Source organism: Trichechus manatus, unplaced genomic scaffold (genome assembly GCF_000243295.1).
Source record: "Trichechus manatus latirostris isolate Lorelei unplaced genomic scaffold, TriManLat1.0 scaffold00025, whole genome shotgun sequence".
In the NCBI taxonomy this organism is placed as follows: domain Eukaryota; kingdom Metazoa; phylum Chordata; class Mammalia; order Sirenia; family Trichechidae; genus Trichechus; species Trichechus manatus.
The window spans coordinates 8,122,867-8,141,773 of record NW_004443961.1 but is presented as its reverse complement, the minus strand read 5'-3'; the positions used below and the strand labels follow the sequence as shown (position 1 = coordinate 8,141,773).

General features: G+C 40.5%; 1 protein-coding gene and 1 non-coding gene across 6 annotated transcripts in view; one reads left to right on the top strand and one right to left on the bottom strand.

The window, feature by feature from the left end:
- Window positions 1-18,907, top strand: part of PTPRD (protein tyrosine phosphatase receptor type D) — a 473,666-nt gene that overhangs the window by 21,566 nt on the left and 433,193 nt on the right. The gene's annotated exons all lie outside the window — the stretch shown is intronic.
- Window positions 13,796-13,902, bottom strand: LOC111820070 (U6 spliceosomal RNA). The gene has a single exon (XR_002823598.1). It is a non-coding gene; the product is annotated as a U6 spliceosomal RNA (small nuclear RNA).

Here is an 18,907-nt window from a genome sequence, read left to right as displayed (position 1 = left end):
CCTCAGAATATTTAAGGATAAAGAGCAGTTGAACAGTTGTTCAGCCAGCGAATTAGCGTTTCAAAGGCTGGGGCTCAGAAGGCCACTGCCCAAGTGAGCAGCTGGGTGGAAACAGCAATTTACTCATACAGTGCCTTCTGGATAATAAAATATTTCTGTGAAAATGAGTTTCTAATTATCTGAAGACTGAAACTTCTTTGCTTTATCACTGGTGGTGGAATTCACTGTAGAATGTGCCTTGAACTTCTCAGTATTAACCAAAATCAAGCCAAACTCATTGCCATCGAGTAGATTCCAACTCATAGTGACCCTATAAGACAGAGTAGAACTGCCTCATAGGGTTTCCGAGGAGCAGATGGTGGATTTGATCTGCCAACCTTTTGGTTAGCAGCTGAGCTCTTAATCACTGTGCCACCGGGGCTCCTCTCAGTATTAAACACATCAAATGAAGTATGAATGTTGCTTGGTGACTTGGGTGACACAAATTAGGAATATGTTTTTTTAATATTTATAATATATCTTTCTGTTATATTGTGATGCGTGAAGAATTACTGTGGAATAGAGATGGCCAGATGGCTGCATTTTGAACTGTATGCATATATGTAACGTGTAACCTGTATATATGTATATATGTAAACCACTGCTTGTCTGTCAGTGTGTCCTACGGTGGTGGCTTGTGTGTTGCTATGATGCTGGAAGTTATGCCACTGGTATTTCAAATACCAGCAGCATCACCCATCGTGGACAGGTCTGAGTGGAGCTAGTGATCTGCTTCTGAAAATTAGCCAGTGAAAACCTTACGAATCACAATAGAACGTTTTCTGACTGGCTTGTGTCAAGCACTTTATTAGGACAGATCAATTGCTGGAGTTGGACATCGTGCTTAGTCAAGTAGAGGGCCAGTGAGGGCTAGGGAGAACCTCAGTGAAATGGAGTGGTACAGTAGCTGCAGTGATGGATCAAACATGCTGGTCCAGATCCTGAGGATGACGCAGGACCAGGTAGTGGTTCTAACAAGTTCCCAAGTGATGTTAATGCTGCTGGTTGGGGATCAATTCTGAGACGACTAGTAGAGCCAAAACCAAAAACCAAACCTCTTACCATTGAGTCGATTCTGACTCATAATGACCCTATAGGACAGAGTGGAATTGCCCCATAGGGATTCCAAGGAGTGACTGGTGGATTCAAACTGCCAACCTTTTGGTTAGCCGCTGAGCTATTAACCCCTGGGCCACCAGGGGTCCACTAGTACAGCAGTGGTTCTCAACATTTATTATACGTAAGAATCACCTGGAGATCATGTTGGACTATAGATTCTGATTCAGTATATCTAGGGTGGAATTATAAAATTTCAGCAGGGGTTCAAAGCCCTGGTTCTGTTGTACATAAGGTCACCATAAGTCAGAGTATACTCAGTGGCAGCTCTCTATTTGTCTATCTATAATGAGGTGGGGAATGAAAGGTTGATCATTGGGAAGTGGTTTGAGCTGGGAATTCTGGCACTAGACAATTTGTTATGCCTAGGGAGTTGTCAATTTTTTTTTTTTTTTTTTTTGTCTTTTTATCCTCTTGGAATCTGTTTTAGAAATGAATAGAAAGCACACATACTACATGTATAGGTCTCTAAGAATGCATGTATTTATAGTTTTAACTCACCAAAGATTCAGTATTGTTTTCTTATATTTAGATTTTATTAACATGAAAAGACCTGTTGCAATAGAATAAGGTCTATATTCTCTAGAAGACCAGATATTTGATTAAATAATTTTTTCCCTTCTAGGACCACTTCTGAAATGACTATCTTCAACTCACTTGTCCCTTAGCTTTGTAAGTGACCATTGTTCTGCATCCATGAAGCAAACATTGCTGCTCACTTTATATTCGTATATGTCCAGCTTCCCTCTAATTATAGTAATGATGATGATGATGGTGACGGTGTATAATATAACACCAGTAAGAGGTTTTTTAAATAAAATCTTTCCAATTTTCAGAATGTCTTATTCATTATTAAATACAGTCACACAAAAAAGAGCAAAACCACCCATTTGTTATAGAAATGACAAATCTAAATCCTTTTTTTTGGCAATGACTTTTCTTTTTCATTCAGAACAAGAAAATATTATTACTGTAGGCTATCTGTGGACTTACAGTATCCAGTCAAAATATGACTTCCCAAAATTCCTGAGGACAACTCCTTTCTTCCCCATCTCCTTTAATGTGGCTGTGGGATACATTTTTAAGGCAGTTAAATTGATTTGTCACAGTCTGCATTCCATTTTCCCCCCCACTGCCTGGTTGGATTTTTAAAATTTATATACAGTAAAATTCATTCTTTCTGGAGTAGTTCTGTGGGTTTTGACAGATGCATAGTTATGTATCCAGCACCGCCATTACATATAGCAGTTCCATCATCCCAGAAATTCCCTTGCACTGCACTCAGCTCCTTCTCCTGCCCCTCAAACCCTTGATGACCCGACCACTGGTCTGTATTTTGCCTTTTTCTCATAATATGAATGTTACATGAAAGGCCACAGTCAACATGTAGCCTTTTGGGTCCGGCTTCTTTCACTTAGCAAAACGCATTTAAAATTCATCCATGTTGTTGCAAGTCAATAGTTTGCTCCTTTTTATTGCTTGAGTAGTATTGCATTGTATATACAAACAGTTTGTTTATCCATTAACGGGTTGAAGGACATCTGTGTTGTTTCAAATATTTGGCGATTTTGAATAAAGCTGCTATAAACATTCACAGGCTGGGGAAAAATAAATTTTCATCAGTCTCTGGAACAATTGTTGTTGTGTGTTGTTGAGTCAATTCTGACTCATAGCAACCCTATAGGACAGGGCAGAACTGCCCCATAGGGTTTCTTAGGCTATGGTCTTTACTGGAGCAGATAGCCAGGGCTTTTCTCCTGAGGAGCCTTTGGTGGGTTTGAACATTGATCTTTCCCTTAGCAGCAAAGCGCTTAATTGTTGCTCCACCAGGGCTCCTTTCTGGAACAGTGGTACCAGGGAAAAAGAAGGGTGTGGGGAAGAAAAAGACATGCTAGGGCCTCACCCCTAACCAACTGAATCAGAGTCTCTGTGAATGGGGCCCTGGCTAATGGTGTTTTATAATGGCTGCCCACGTGATCTGGTTGGCAACAGGGTTAAGAACTGTTGCTTGGAGCCATGTGGTCTTTGTATTTTTGGTAAATCATCTCTCTAGAGATTCCATTATTATTTTTACTTGGCAAGGTTTGGTAATTATATTTAGGTAATATAAGATTATGCTTCAAATTAGTTGTTTCTTTTAAGGATTTAATTTCATTTCAAGGAGAGAGTTACTGTATGCTAATTAAACCGAGGCCTTTATAAAGGTACGTTTATTGAGGTTTAAGTAGTCATGATAGAAATGTATTTATAGTATGTCATTTACATCCCTCAAGAATATTTTAATAATTATATGTTTGATTAAAAGGAGTACTTTTTGGTTGTATACTGTGATCATATGTTTGAATAAACTAGCACTGGAACCAAATGAGACTCCTCAATTACCAAGACAATTATTTTCTATTGCTGATGAAATATATTATTATCCTATATATATTGGCAGTGAGTTCTTACCGTGTTTTGTAATGATAGCTATTTAATCAATTATGTTGAGTTAAAGAGTGAAACAACATTAATGTCATTATGAATTGGGCACTTTAGATATTTTACATTAAAATAAAGGAAGATATTTTCATATTAAGCAGTAATTTACCTAACAACACAGAGATTTTTCTTTTAATTTCTCAAATCAACTAGAAATGTTATTTTAAATTTATGTAGTTTGTTTTGATAATCAAAATGTTACCAAGATGAATTTTTAGTTTTGTCTTAACCACAAGTCTACTGTTACTCAGTTGATGGAAATCCTGAAAATTCTTTAGTGATCACCAAGTGCCAGAAGGTCCTTCACAAGTAAAGTTCCAAGAAATAAAGTCTTTTAAATAGAAGTCTTGTCCATAATATTTAGCAGATTACATTTATATAGAAAATTATTCATTCTGATTTAAAAATACGATCCGGATGACAAATGGGCATCTTGTTGATGTCCTCTTGATTCGACTCTTACATGTTAATTGCTAGTGAACGTGACCCTAAGTTACATATTTGCCCCAGGACATTTGGGAGAGCCAGGATTTTCAGAGACTCACCTTCTTCCAAAGGGCTGTGAGGAAACTCATTACCAAGATTCATAGTGTCCACTATTACCAGGAGAAGACCTTTCTAGTGTTAGTAATAGAAAAGAGCCAACAGTCACTGAGTATGTAGGATATACATGCACTGTGCTTCATAAAGATTATCTCATTTAATCATTCCACCAGTCTTGTGATTTAGAAATCCTTATTACGCCCTACTGTAAATGGGGTACATTGCAGTTCAGAGGGGTTAAGTAATGTATTCTTTGTTGTTTTTCATAATAAGTGTTGAAGGTGTGATTCACACCCAGTCATTGTGACTTCAAGTACCATATGTTTAATCCCTACACCACAGTCTCTTAGCATCATTTGCTTCTGTCTCTATTGAATTTAAAGATACTTTACCCTGTGCTACCTTAACACATGGGACTTCTTTTATTAACCTACTCACATTATTATTATTATTATTATTTGCAATCCTTGTGTTTGGTTGTATAGACACACCCTCCCATTAGGACTGAGATGCCTTCTTCTGTGTCCCTGGTATGCTTGTACATTTCCTGGCCTGTGGTAGGCTCTCAATAAACAAGTCGTTGATTAAACAATATATAAATTAAAGTATTGAAAAGCAAAGATGTCACGTTGAAGACTCAGGTATGCCTGACCCAAGCCATGGTGTTTTCAGTCACCTCATATGCATGCGAAAGCTGGATGATGAATAAGGAAGACCGAAGAAGAATTGATGACTTTGAATTATGGTGTTGGCGAAGAATTTTGAATACACCATGGATTGCCAAAAGAACGAACAAATCTGTCTTGGAAGAAGTACAACCAGAATGCTCCCTAGAAGCAAGGATGGCGAGACTACATCTCACATACTTTGGACATGTTATCAGGAGGGATCAGTCCCTGGAGAAGGACATCGTAGCTTGGTAAAATAGAGGGCCAAAAAAAAAGAGGAAGACCCTCAACAAGGTGGATTAACACAATGGCTGCAACAATGGGCTCAAGAATAGCAACGATTGTGAGGATGGTACAGGACTGGGCAGTGTTTCGTTCTGTTGCACATAGGGTTCCTATGAATTGGAACTGACTCAGCGGCATCTAACAACAACAACAACATTTTTAGATTCACCTTTTCATTTCAAAGGTGCCTCAGAAGGTTTTAAATCAGTTCTCGTTTGGTGCAGAGCTGACTTAGTCTGTAAAGTATAAAATTTGAGTGTCTTTCATCCATGAGTAAGTTTGAACCTCCCCTGTAAGCATCATACGGTACTGCTGGCACTACACAAGCTCTGTGGCTCACCAGAGCAGGTACATCGAGGGCTGCAGCGGGTTGAGATGACAGATCAGGACACTATGTGCATTGCATGGTTTTTTTTCTTTGGGAAAAGTTTATTAACAATTAATTCATTCACCCAACTGATTCAGTATTTATTATACTTAGTTTAGATGGTGCCAGAATAAGGTCCATGATTAAAACACAATAGTATGAGGTCCTTCCACTCCTTGAGTAACAACCAATATAATTAGGGAATCAAATCATAAAACCTTCAATTCCAAAGTGGAAGTAGAAAGTGGAGAGGAAAAACATCCGGAACTTTGACTGGTCTTGTCTTTAAGATTGTATCCCTGCCCCCTTACTGCTTGCTTCCCATCTGTACTTTCTTATAAATCTAATAACTTCTGAGAGACAGACTTTTAATTCTCCTGGAATCCAGATTCCGAGGGTTCATGGAGTTGGCGAGATGCACCTAGGCCATTACTGTGAGGTGATTTTTTTAACCTTGAGCCTTGAGCAGGCTGGTCTCCTAAAAGTCACGTTTAAGTCAAACAACCAAACCAAGCTCGAACCCTTGCCATCAAGTGGATTCTGACTCATAACGACCCTATAGAACAGAGTAGAACTGCCCCATAGGGTTTCCAAGGAGCGGCTGGTGGATTCAAACTGCCAACCTTTTGGTTAGCAGCCGAACACTTAACCACTGTGCCACCAGGGCTCCAGTAAAACAACAGTCTTGCTAATTACTAAAGCCCATTTTGCCTTGGGCACTGTGGTCTTTTGAAGAATTATCTATGTGTGGTCAGTTTCCATAAACAGAAACTCCAGGGTCGAGCTGGGAGCTGTGTTTGAGGGTAAATTGTTTTTATGAAAATGCTTTTCTGGCCCCTTTTCCAGTGCAGTGTCTGTAAGATGGAACATAAGAGTCTTTGGATGTTCTGTCATCTCTGAATCCTTTTGACTCTCTAGTCAGAAGTGTTTCCTGATTTGCAAATAGTATATTAAATAAACTTCAAATCAATCTGTATTATTGACTTACAATAATTTTTGTTTTACCACTTCTTAGCCTATTTTCAGTAATTTAAGGGATGCTTTGTCCCAAGAACAGTGTAATCAAAGACTACTGCTACTTTCTGATGGATTTCAAAAGATGCTTTCTATTCTTACATGCTTACTTTGAAGTAACTCGAATCACAGAAGTAGGGTGACCAAAGGGACACCTTCCTGTCTTTGGTCCATTGCTTACTTTAACCTAAAACCAGCTGCCATCGAGTTGATGCTGACTTATGGCATCCTCATGTGTGCAGAGTAGAACTGTGCTCCATAGGGTTTTTATGGCTGCTTTTCAGACGTAGATCACCAGGCCTTTCTTCAGGGGTGCCTCTGGGTGGGTACAAACTGCCAACCTTTTGGTTAGCAGCTGAGAGCTTAACCATTTGCTTCAACCAGAGAAATTCTTCTGGAATGTTAAATATTTGCTCCCTATCCAGTTAACACCTTTTCACAACCCTCTGTGGCCAAAGAATCATTCAAGTGACCTTGTTTTTTTGCTTACGATAGGGTGCAATTATCTCCCTTGTGATAGATTCTGTAATATACCTACACCTTTTACTGCAGCAACTAAGAATAGAGTGTAGTCCTTCAGGCCCGATCCTCAAAATAGAAAGTTGGGGTAAAGCTAATTGATTGTAGGCTTGCTGTTGTTCATTATCTTAATTAGTCTAGGTAATTAAATCATTAATCGATTGGAGCTGATCCCTTGCTAGCAAACAGGGAAACTCAGTGCTTTTCTGCCCGATCCCATAAGAACTGTCATTTCAGTTCTCCATGCGTCTCTTTATGTGTAGCATCAAGTGCTGTTGAGAGGCGTGGGCTCCACTGCCCTTCCACGGGGGCGGTGGCACCGGAGCATGATGTTAACCTGTGGACAGAGCTGCTGCTTAGGAGAGAAGCTTCAGTGACGTCAGGAAGCAGTCCCAACCTGACCGTGGTTAATTAACAATGGCTGGTAAACCGTGCAGATGCAGTCCATTATGAAGACAATCCTGACTCTGGCAATTAACTTTCATTGCTTGTTGTGTTTGGCTTGGGGGCCTTTCTGAGCCTGGATTTCCCTCAAAGAGCTCTGATGCCCATTCTGCCTGGTGTTTGCCCATGTCCTTAGTCTTGTATGGCAGCAGAGCTCCTGGGGTGAGCCCTTTTTCTTCTTACTCAAGTTAAATGTCTTGGTATAATTGCTCTGTTTCCTAAATATATGAAGTTCTTTTAAAACTTCAGTGCTACTTCAAGGGGTTAGGAGAAGGGGGAAGATGCTGAACTATAGGGCTTCTGGTGAATTGGCAAGACCATGAAAACATGTCTTCAGGTGCTAAAATATGAGATCTTTTCACAAAGCAATTTTAAGTCTGAAAGTAATTGTTCTAACCCTACAGTCAGACTAAACAAAGAGCAAGGTAAGGCAGTAAAACGCTGTTTTACCTCGGAATAAATATCAAGCCCCCCTGTCAATTCTGTCATATCTCCTTTCAGAAGGAGGACTTGTATAGTAAGCTTGGTTTTATTAAGATTCCTTGGCTACTGTGAGTTTTTCTTTTTTAATTCGATGTTCTTTCTTATTATGTTCCTCTGGAGGAGAATTGTGGGAGTAATGAAATTCATAATTGGCTTCTTTTCTCCTTTGCTTGGACTAACTGAGCCTGGCAGTTCCTTGGAAGAATTGTGTCTGGTGCTTTTCTGGTTGACATGATAGCAGTCAGTAGGCAAGGAGTGAAGGAGGTTGGAATGAATATCTGGCCTGGTATTTACACATATGGATAGGATGCTGTGTGGATGCTCCTACTCACAGTTAGCCTTTTTTTTTTTTTTTTTTTTTTTATCATTAGTGACACAGTTTTCAGACAATTCTGCTTGTGGAAAAATATAGTAAACAAATATAAATCCTAAGTGCTATTACCAAAAGAAATTCAAAGAGAACTGTGGTTTTTATACCATCACTGGGGCCCTGGTGGCACAGTGGTTAAGAGCTCGGCTGCCATCCAAGAGGCTGGTGGTTGGAGTCTACCAGTCACTCCTTGGAAACCCTACGGGGCAGTTCTACTCTGTCCTATAGGGTCGCTATGAGTCGGAGTCGACTCCACTGCAATGGCTTTGTGGTTTTTATACCATCACTACTTTATTATGGAATATCCAATAAAGACAAACATATGGCATATAATTATGAATGTGTTTTTCTATCTAAACATGAATACACCTCTTTTAAAGATATTTTATATGAATGCGTTCTGTTAAAGGATCCCTGGTTGCACAATGGTTAAGCACTTGGCTGCTAACCAAATGGGTTGTGGTTCAAACCCACCAGTGGCTCCATGGGAGAAAAGACCTGGTGACTTGCTCCCTTAAAGATTACAGCCCAGAAAACCCAACGGAACAGTTCTACTCTGTTCTGCAGGGTCGCTGTGAGTTGGAATTGACTCAACAGCATATAACATGTTCGATTATGATTCCATATTCTTGGCGTAATAAGTGTTAAATTGCTCTCTAACCTAGGAAGCAGACTCATCTGTATATCCTCTTCTCTATTGCTTCTTATTTTATGTAAGAAGGACACAGGGAAATACTGATTCAGCAACAGAAAATAATGTTCTCTAAGTAATTGAAGAAAATGTAAGATTCAAAACTTTTATTAGTTGATACTCTAACTTTTGGGAAATTATTTCCTTTAAGAACTCCTCAGTTTGTATTTGTTTTAAAATTAAAAAATACTTTTGTTTCAAAATAAATTTAGGAAAGTGAATACACCTATTTAGAGAATTAGTGTTTTTACCTGCAGAAAGTGTACACATTTGATAATCTTAGGACGGGAGAGGGGTCAGGGGCTGAGCCCTTTTAAACTTCTCATTGAAAACCAGAGCAGTGTAATGAGACAAGTCCATGGGCGTATGTTGCAACCTATTTTACGTGGATATGATGAAGTTTAAATAGTAATGTCATGTGAACAGTAGAAATAGATGCAAAGGAAAAGAAAAAGCTCGAGATCCACAGAACACACATTTCTTTTTACTATCAAAATTGCATTATCCGTATTATAGGCTCCTGGGGTATTTTATATTTTTAAACTCCCATATTCTATTTGTATAATGTATTACAAGGTACAGAGGTCTTTCACACACATTACTTCATTAAACTTTTATTACTTCTCTCTTGAGGGAGACATTATGCCCATTTTAGAGTTCCTAAGACTGTAGGTAATGGGCTAGGACTCAAACCCAGGTCTGATTCCAAAAGCAGATTTTCTTTTTAGTTTACTATAAGCCTGTTGCATCTTTTCCCTCTTTCCTCCTTCCTGTCCTTCTCTCCTTTTCTCTCTTCCCTCTCTCCCTCCCTCCCTTCCCTCCTTCCTTCCAAATATTTGCTGAGATCATTGTGACTGAAGAGAGGACCAGCATGGCTGGAGTTAGTGAGTGTTTAGGGAGAGCTACAGGAGGGAGGACAGGAAGGAGCAGGGCAGCCTTATTGGCCTTGGTGTTGAGTATAAACTCTGGCTGTTCTGTGGGCTCTCTATTTATCAAGGAGGGTCCAGTAAAGCAGGTGATTGAGGATGTTGACTCATACTCTGGTGTTGGCTGTGGAATTGGAGAAAAGTGGCTGGATTCCAGAAACATGTAAGAAAGGTGGAAATAAGCAGGACTAAATAAATTATTTCATCAGGTGTAGATGTTGAGAAATAAGGAAGAGTCAAGGCTGACTCCCAGATTTCTGGAATGAGCACCTGGTTTGGTGATTGCAGTATTTATTGAGATAGGGGACATTAGTGGTGGTTAGTCAGGTTGGTTGGGGAATCGTGGGCTTAGATTGGAACCATAATGACTTTGACCTGACTGTTAAATAAAAATATCCAAACCAAACCTGTTGCTGTTGAGTCTTTTCAGACTCATGCTGACTCCGTGTGTTACAGAGTAGAACTGAGCTCTGCAGGATATTCTTGGCTGTAATCCTTATAGAAGCAGATCACCAGGCCTTTCTTTTCAAGGCACCACTGGGTGGTTTCAAAGCACTGACCTTTCAGTTGTAGCCAAGTGCAAACCGTTTGTGCCACCCAAGGACCTTTTTGTTGTTAAAGAGCTTACTGAAAATACCAAATAAGCAACTGGATTTGTGGATCCAGAACTCAGAAGAGAGGTCTGGGCTGGGGAGTATCTCTTGGGAACCACTGGCGTACAGGTGGTAATGAAGCCATGGGAATTGACAAGGTCACTAAGAGAGAGTATATAATGAGAATAAACAAAGACCTGGGTTAAGGACTCAATCCTTGGGGAGCCCGCCTCCAACTTATAGGGGTTGAGTACAGGAAGAGAAGTCGGGAAAGACAGAAAGAAAAATGGTAAGAAGAAACTCTAAGGGGACAATTCAGGGAGGGCTGTGTCCTAGATATCAAATGCATAGATATTTGGAGGAAAGCAAGAGCGATCCATGCTGTCAGCTGTTATTGAGGAATCTGAAAAGTGTTCACTGGATTTGGCAACATGGCGGGGTATTGGTGACTTTAGGGAGGCTTGGGCTGGAGGAGTAGTAAAAATGAAGACCAAAAGCCAAACCTGTTGCCGTCGAATTGATTCTGACTCATAGTGATCCTATAGAACAGAGTAGAACTGCTCCATAAGGTTTCCAAGGAGCAGCTGATGGATTTGAACTGCCAACATTTTGGTTAGTAGCTGAGCTCTTAACTACTGTGCCATCAGGGCTCCAAAAATGAAAGAGGTGGGGCAGAAAAATTGTTTGAGAGAAATAGTTCACGGAGAATTCTGAATCTGGAATTGTTCATTTCATTCACCCTCAACACAAACAACTCAAAACAGAATCTTCTGGATGTAGTATCATAAGCACTCAGGAGCCCTAGTGGCACAATGGTTAAGAGCTCTAACCAAAAGGTCGGCCGTTTGAATCCACCGGCAGTTCATTGGAAACCCTGTGAGGCAGTTCTTCTCTGTCCTGCGGCGATGAGTTTGGTTTTGGGTTTATCATAGGCACTCATTTCACTAAAAAGAAAACTTTAAGCTTCAACGAATCTAGACTTTATCATCTTTCCTTCTCTTAAACTGCTAGTCTTTTCAAAGAATAGTCTGTATAGTCTGTATATGATACTTTCCTGCGTGTTTGATGTTTTTCTGGGGAGGAGGTGTAAATAGTTTCTCAAATTCTCAGTTGGTATAACCCCCAAAAGAGTGCTGCATGGTCTGGTCTCTGACCACGTCTCCTACATTTTGTGTTACTGAAGCCCTCTAGTCTCTCACTCCAAATATGCTGAACTGTTTAAAGTTTGCCAAATACATGGAGTTGATTCAGTGCTGCTGACTCTACCTGAAGTCTCCTCTACCCTCTTGCTTTCAGACTGAACTAAATTGTACCTCCTTTATTATGTCTTGCTTTAAAGACCCAGGTCCCTGGGTGGTGGAGATTGTTAATGCACTAGGCTGCTAACTGAAAGGTTGGGGGTTCAAACCCACCAGCTGCTCCGTGGGAGAAAGATGTGGCAGTCTGCCTCTGTAAAGATTATAGCCTTGGAAACCCTATGGGACAGTTCTACTCTGTCCTGTAGGGTCCTATGGGTTGCAGTAGACTCGATGGCAACAGGTTTGGTTTTTGGTTTAAGCACCAAGATAGCACAGGGCTTGGCCAGGTTTTGTTCTGTTATACATAAGGTTACCATGAGATGGTGTTGACTTGAGGGCAACTAACCAGAATAACAAATGATGGCGGTAATTGAGACAGTATTGGGTAAACACATTAGAGCATTCAAGTAGATTAAAAATAATTTTGGAGGTGGGGATGCATAGTATTAGAACCAGGCCTTCAAGGGGGATAAAGGAACAACATTAGCAGACAGTAGGAAATTTTTAGGAAATCACCATGCATTAATATTTTATTTTCTGTTATTATAATAATTGAGTGGAAATAGTAAATGTGTTATTTTACCTTTCCAGGGCTAGATACTGTGTTTTTCCTCAGAGCACTAGATAGGGTTCTTATTTCTTCTTTTTTCTAAATTACCGTACTGAGGTAAAAATAGTACTTTCATTAAAAATGTCCAATGTTTATTTTCTTCTTTTTAATTTAAATTGAGTTGTTGATGGGCAAAAAGGCAATGGTATTTATGGGACAGAGATGCTACAACTAAACACTGTCAGTGTTCTAGTAACTCAAACACTAGCTAAAGGATATTTGAAAATGCTATGTTAGGGTTAAGACAACTTCAAATTTTGTTTTTTTGCTGTTTGGTTGTTCACTGTTTAGTGTTGTTAAAATCAAGGATTCCAACTCATAGCGACCCTGTAGGACAGAGTAGAACTGCCCCATAGAGTTTCCAAGGAGGGCCTGGTAGATTTGAACTGTGAACCTTTTGGTTAGCAGCTATAGCACTTAACCACTACGCCACCAGAGTTTCCTTTCTCTAATTATTCTCCATGAAAAGATTTTGTTTCCCTTCCTGTGTACTTCTAAAATATATCATGGATCTCCTTTAACAAATGAATGAAAACATCAGCTATGACTGAAGCTCTATAATACAACATATTATTTTTCTCACTCCTGAAAAATGCTAAAAGCACATCATAATACATCTTTGCTATTAACAGCTGACCTCAAGTGTGGTGTGGAACCGTGTAATTGAATCCACTCTTTGTAGAGGGAGATACTGAATAGAAGAAATGAATTTAAGTACATCGTGACGATGAAACAGTTGCTTGACAATTGTGAAGGTTCTGAAATGGAAAAGCTGCCTTTGATTTCTCCTGGCTGACTACTTTTCTAAGTGGGATTTGAGGATTTACTGCAATATAGCAAGTAATAATTTAGATGCATTTTTCTTGAGGGCAGCATGGTTTCTTAAATAAAAATAATATTGTAGTATGAAGATTAAATTATTTAGGCTCCATTAAGATATATACCAGAAGAATGCCACATTAAGTGGTTAGTAAAAGTGACTGGAATGTGAAAAATGTATACTATTTGAAATAACACATTAGATAATAAGGGATTTATAAAAGAAAACATTGATTACTGAGGATTTTATCACTCTTCAGACATTGCTTTTCCATTATTTCATGCCTCAGATTTTAAGAATGCAGCTGTCTTAAATTACGCAAGTGGTTCCCAGTATTGCTGCCATTGGAATAAGGTACACTGTCAAAAACATACAAAGCAAGAGAACCTGAATGATTCATTTTTTTTTTCCTTTTTTTTAAATATTTTATTGTACTTCCGGTGAAGGCTTACAGAACAAATAGTTTCTCATGGAACAGTAGTACACATGTTGTTTTATGACATTGGTTAACAACCCCACAATATATTTAAAAATATGGAACGCTTTACGAATTTGCGTGTCGTCCTTGCACAGGGGCCATGCTAATCTTCTCTGTATTGTTCCAATTTTAGTATATGTGCTGCCGAAGCAAGCACCTGAATGATTCATTTTTAAAAGTGGTAAATTAATCACTACTAACCTGAAAGGTTGATGGCCTGAACCTGCCCAGAAGTTCCTCAGAAGAAAGGCCTGGTGATCTGCTTCTGAAAGGTCATAGTCTTGAAAACCCTATCAAGTGCAGTCTGCTCTGCACACATGGGGTCGCTATGAGTTGGAATTGACTTGATGGCCGTGGGTTTGCTTTTTTTCTACTAAATGACCATGAGTCCCTGATGGTGCAGATGGTGAAAGGGCTTGGCTGCTAGCTGGTTGGATGTTCCAGTCCACCCAGAGGGGCCTAGGGTAAAAGCCTTGGTGGTCTACTTTAAAAAAATCAGCCGTTGAAAACCCCACGGAGCCCAGTTCTACTCTGACACACATAGGGTCACCATGAGTCCTAGTCGCCTGGGTGGCAGCTGGTTTACTAAATGTCCATTGTTAGTTTCGCCCTCGGCACAAGTACCTCTTGCCCTGATTTCTGTAGAGTTTAATGTAAGATGTGCTACCTAACCGTGTCAGATGATACCACGGAGGATTATGTTTTGCTGCCATTGCACTGGTTTTCTTTTTCATTAAAGATTGTACTGAAACTTTTGTGATGGAGAATGTTTCTGAAAATAATTAATTTCTTACAAGTTAGGTTATCTAGTACATTAAACATTCACATTAGTATATGAAATTGTATTCACAGAACTCACTTGGTACTCGCGAGTAGAATCACAGATCAGAAATACTTGATTTTGATTTCAGTAAGCTTTCATAACATTATTTTCAAATATTGTCTAATGGAATCGGTTTACTTTCCCTTTTTCTTTATTGAATAATGCCTTTAAATGTATTCTAAATGACTCATTGTAGTGGAATTTAATTCTGCTTGTTAAGTGATACGGAAAAATAAAAAAGATGGCCCTATATGTTTATAATGAGAAATATTGGTTAATTGAGAATAACATTGACCGTCTATTTAGATTCTCTCAGTAATTACTCTTTTTTACTTTTACTTGTATGCAGCGTATTGATACACTTACTTTGTCTGTCTCGTCATTCTGTCAGGGATATGTTGAGAGGCCCTGCCGAAAACCAGAAACGTGATTTAATAACTTGCCAGTGCAACTGTTTAGCATCTGTCCTCCAGGCAAAGAGTTGAACTGATAGGTTTCATAAAGAAAACGAGGACTCATTATACAGTTCATCTGAATTTCATTACTTTTTAGAAATTCACTCAAAGGATCATAAATTCTGTATTTTTTTCCCTTTATTGGGGAGTGTTGAGAAAAGGGTGTGTATTTTGTGATAAGAAAAATTACGAAAGAGTATTAGAAATTCATCCTTTATTGACCGATGAAAGGACTCCCAAATTCAAATGGATGTTATGTCCTCAAGAAGGTTTGCCAAGTAGCTGGCATATGCTCCTAAGACCGTGGGTGCAGGTGCTGGCTTTGAGATGATACTTATCTGTACTACAGTGCTTTTGTTGGTATTTTGAGTTTGGGGTCTCCCACACAAGACTCTCCTGTGAGTTAAGGAAGGCTTTCCAATTAAGCATAATTCCTTTCGCATCAATGCCAAGTTTTACTAGATTTAATCTATTTGGACTCTTAAAGTATGATTAAACAACTTTCACTGTGCCAGAATTAAAAAAAAAAAAAAAAAGAAACCCATAATGTAGTAAAGCTGTAGGGCACATCTATTAAGATAGACTTGTGACCCAGAAATTAAACATTAGGCTTAGTAGTTTTGAGAAATATGTACGTGTATAGTTCTTCCCATGATTTTAGGCCTTTAGGTATGATTCTAACACAAAGACTGGGTCATGAGATGTTTCCTCTCCTGCCCTCCTACCGCTGTCATTATACCCAACCCAAATGTAAGTGCCTTGAGTCTTCAGTTTAGAACTAATATCCCTAAATTGAATGTTACAAGGCCTTATTAATCAGCTTTGGCAGTGCAAATGGTTTGACCTCAACTCATAACCTAAAGTTTGGCAGTTTGTACCCACTCAGTGGCTCCAAGGAAGAAAGGCTTGCTGATCTGCTTCCATAAAGGTCACAGCCATTGAAAACCCTACTACTCTGTTCTGCTCTGACACACACAGGGTTGCCGTAAGTCGGAGCTGACTCAGTGGCAACGGGTTGTTTTTATTTTTTTTTGAGGCAGAGGGATTTCAATAAGCTTTGCTGTGAAGAAACCACCTCCAAATATTGATGGCTTCTAACCCCATTTATTTCATCCTCATGGTATGTGTTGTGACGGTGGGTTGGCTGTTGTGTCTTCTCATTGTTTGTCTTCTCGTTTTGGGACTCAAGCTGAGGGAGCAGCCATTATTTGGCACGTGCTGTCCTTATGGTAAGCAGTGGAAACAAGGGGCTGGCGGAACCACCCAGTCACATTCAGAACCTCAGCTTGGATTTAGCATATGTCACATCTGCTGAATTCATTGGCCAAAGCACGTCATGTAGCCAAGCCTCTGACCAGGAGGTTTGCTCGGCCTGCCAGGAGGCAGCGTGCGGCAATGACTCTGAGCAGGGGCATATCATCTAACAGGGAAGACAGCCAAAATTTGGAAATCATCTCCCAGTGATGGATGATAAATTCGATAGCAACCCTTGTAACTCCATATTTGGTAATTGTGAATTGTGGTTTCTCTTTTTCCATCTTGAGCACATTGAGGCTTCCAGGCCATACATCAGTTTTCTTCTGGAATTTTAGAGGTTACCCCCTTTTGAGACTAAGAAGAAGCTTACTGTGGTTTTTAAGCAGTGGCGTGATAGTCATTGGGTACATTAAGAACAGGAAAAAACAGCGAAAATAAACAGTAGGGTTGCTGTGCATGACCCCAAACCAAACAGATTGGTACCAAGCTATCTAGTTTATTGTGCAAAGGCTGGTTCTTTTTTCCTCCCAAATGTTTCTGCACCTTCTCCCTGGGGACAGTTTTCAGGCTGTTTCAACATGAGGTCACAGGCGTAGAATCCCCTCAGGAGTCAGTTGAACCTACTCATGGTAGCTGTCATGGTTTGGATTATGTCCCCCCAGAAATGTGTGTATCAGTTTGGCTGGGCCATGATTCCTGGTACTGTGTGATTTTCCCATACGTTGTAAATCCTGCCTCTATGATGTTAATGAGGGAGGATGGGTGGCAGTTGTGTTAGTAAGGCAGGACTGGATCTACAAGACTGGGTTGTGTCCTGAGGCAATCTCTTGAGATATAAAAGACAGAAGCGAGCCAGAGAGACAGGGGAACCTCATACCATCAAGAAAGCAGTGCCGGGAGCAGAGCGCTTCCTTTGGACAGGGCTCCCTGCACTGAGAAGCTCCTAGTCCGGGGGAACACTGATGAGAAGGCTGACAGAGAGAGAAAGACTTCCCCTGGAGCTGATGCCCTGAATTTGGACTTTTAGCCTACTTTGACTGTGAGGAAATAAACTTCTCTTCGTTAAAACCATGCACTTGTGGTATTTCTGTTATGGCAGCACTAGATGACTAAGACAGTAGCGTTCCTATGCTCAACGATAAAAGAATGGTTTTGTGGTTTTCTAGGAAACTAACGAAAGCTTGATAAAGTACAAGCACAGATAAAACTTTAAAATAAAATGGCAGAGGGGTATTGAGATCCAGCTGTTCACCTTTACACTAGTATCACGAATCATATGAGATGTCCTTAGTACATTTAAGCAGTTACAGAAATCATTTCTCAGGAACTTAACTGTGGCTACAGGTACCATTTCTAACTCTTCCCCATCTCTCATTTTTCCTCTTCCTTTTCTCTGGCTTTTAGTAACAGAGATAATGTGAGGAAAGCATTGGACACCATATCTGACACACAGTTGGTGAGATTACGTACAGATCTATTATGTTTATATATATATACACACACATACATGTGTTACATATGGATCTCATTGCCACTGAGTCGATTCTGACTCATAGCAACCCTATAGGGAAGAGTAGAACTGCCCCGTAGGGTTTCCCAGGAGCGGCTGATGGATTCGAACTGTCAGACTTTTGTTTAGCAGCCTGTCTTAGCCTAGAAGCACCGCTGAAACCTGTCCACCATGGATGACCCTGCTGGTATTTGAAATACTGGTGGCATAGCTTCCAGCACCACAGTGTGGCAAACTGACAGAGACTTACCGACATGGTTACATTCCAAAGAGCAGGTTGTTATGTAAAATCAGCGTTATATGAGAATCAGGGCCGTGTCCCATCTTTGTCACCAGTGCCGCCCCTGTTTCCTATCACGTCTCGGGATACATGTGGCGCGGTGGGCCCCCCTTCCCCACCACAACTTCCCAACCACCGCAGAGCCCTTGGGGGCTGTTGGTGATGGTGATCAGGGGTTGTCCACTATCTCCAGAGCAACAGAGGCCCACTGTCACCCGGCTGCAGACCTCCACAAAGACCCCTGCGCCTCGCCTCTCCACCTTTTTGCACCACCAGTGCTGGAGAGGAGCCTTGGCGGTGGGCAGCTCCTTTGGACAGGTGAGGCCCAGCCACTTGTGCCCAGCAGAGTTTGTGGAGGTGGCGCATAGGCCTCTTTGGAAGAAGAGACGTCCAGGCCCCCTGCCCGATTCCTGTAGCCCTGATTTCCATGGCCTACTCATGGCCCGGTCACCCCACCTCCTGGGCGATGCCCGACCCGGGTAATACAAACCACCGTCAGCTTGCTCATCCTTGTTCCTTCTCAAAAACCTTGCCCTCCTCCTCGTCCCTGTCTTCCCTCAGCTCCTTGTTAATGAACAAAATAGTCAGATAGTAAATTTTTTGCTGTTGTCATCAATGCGAACTGTTGGATAACAGCATAGTTACTAAGTGAGGAGTTAGATTCTGACTCATAGCCACTCTTTGTGGAACAGAATGAAACACTTCCTGATCCTGTGCCATTGTCACAATCATTGCTGTGTTTGAGCCCATTGTTGCAGCCACTGTGTCAATCCATCTTGTTGAGGGTCTTCCTCTTTTTTGCTGACCCTCTACTTTACCAAGCATGATGTCCTTCTC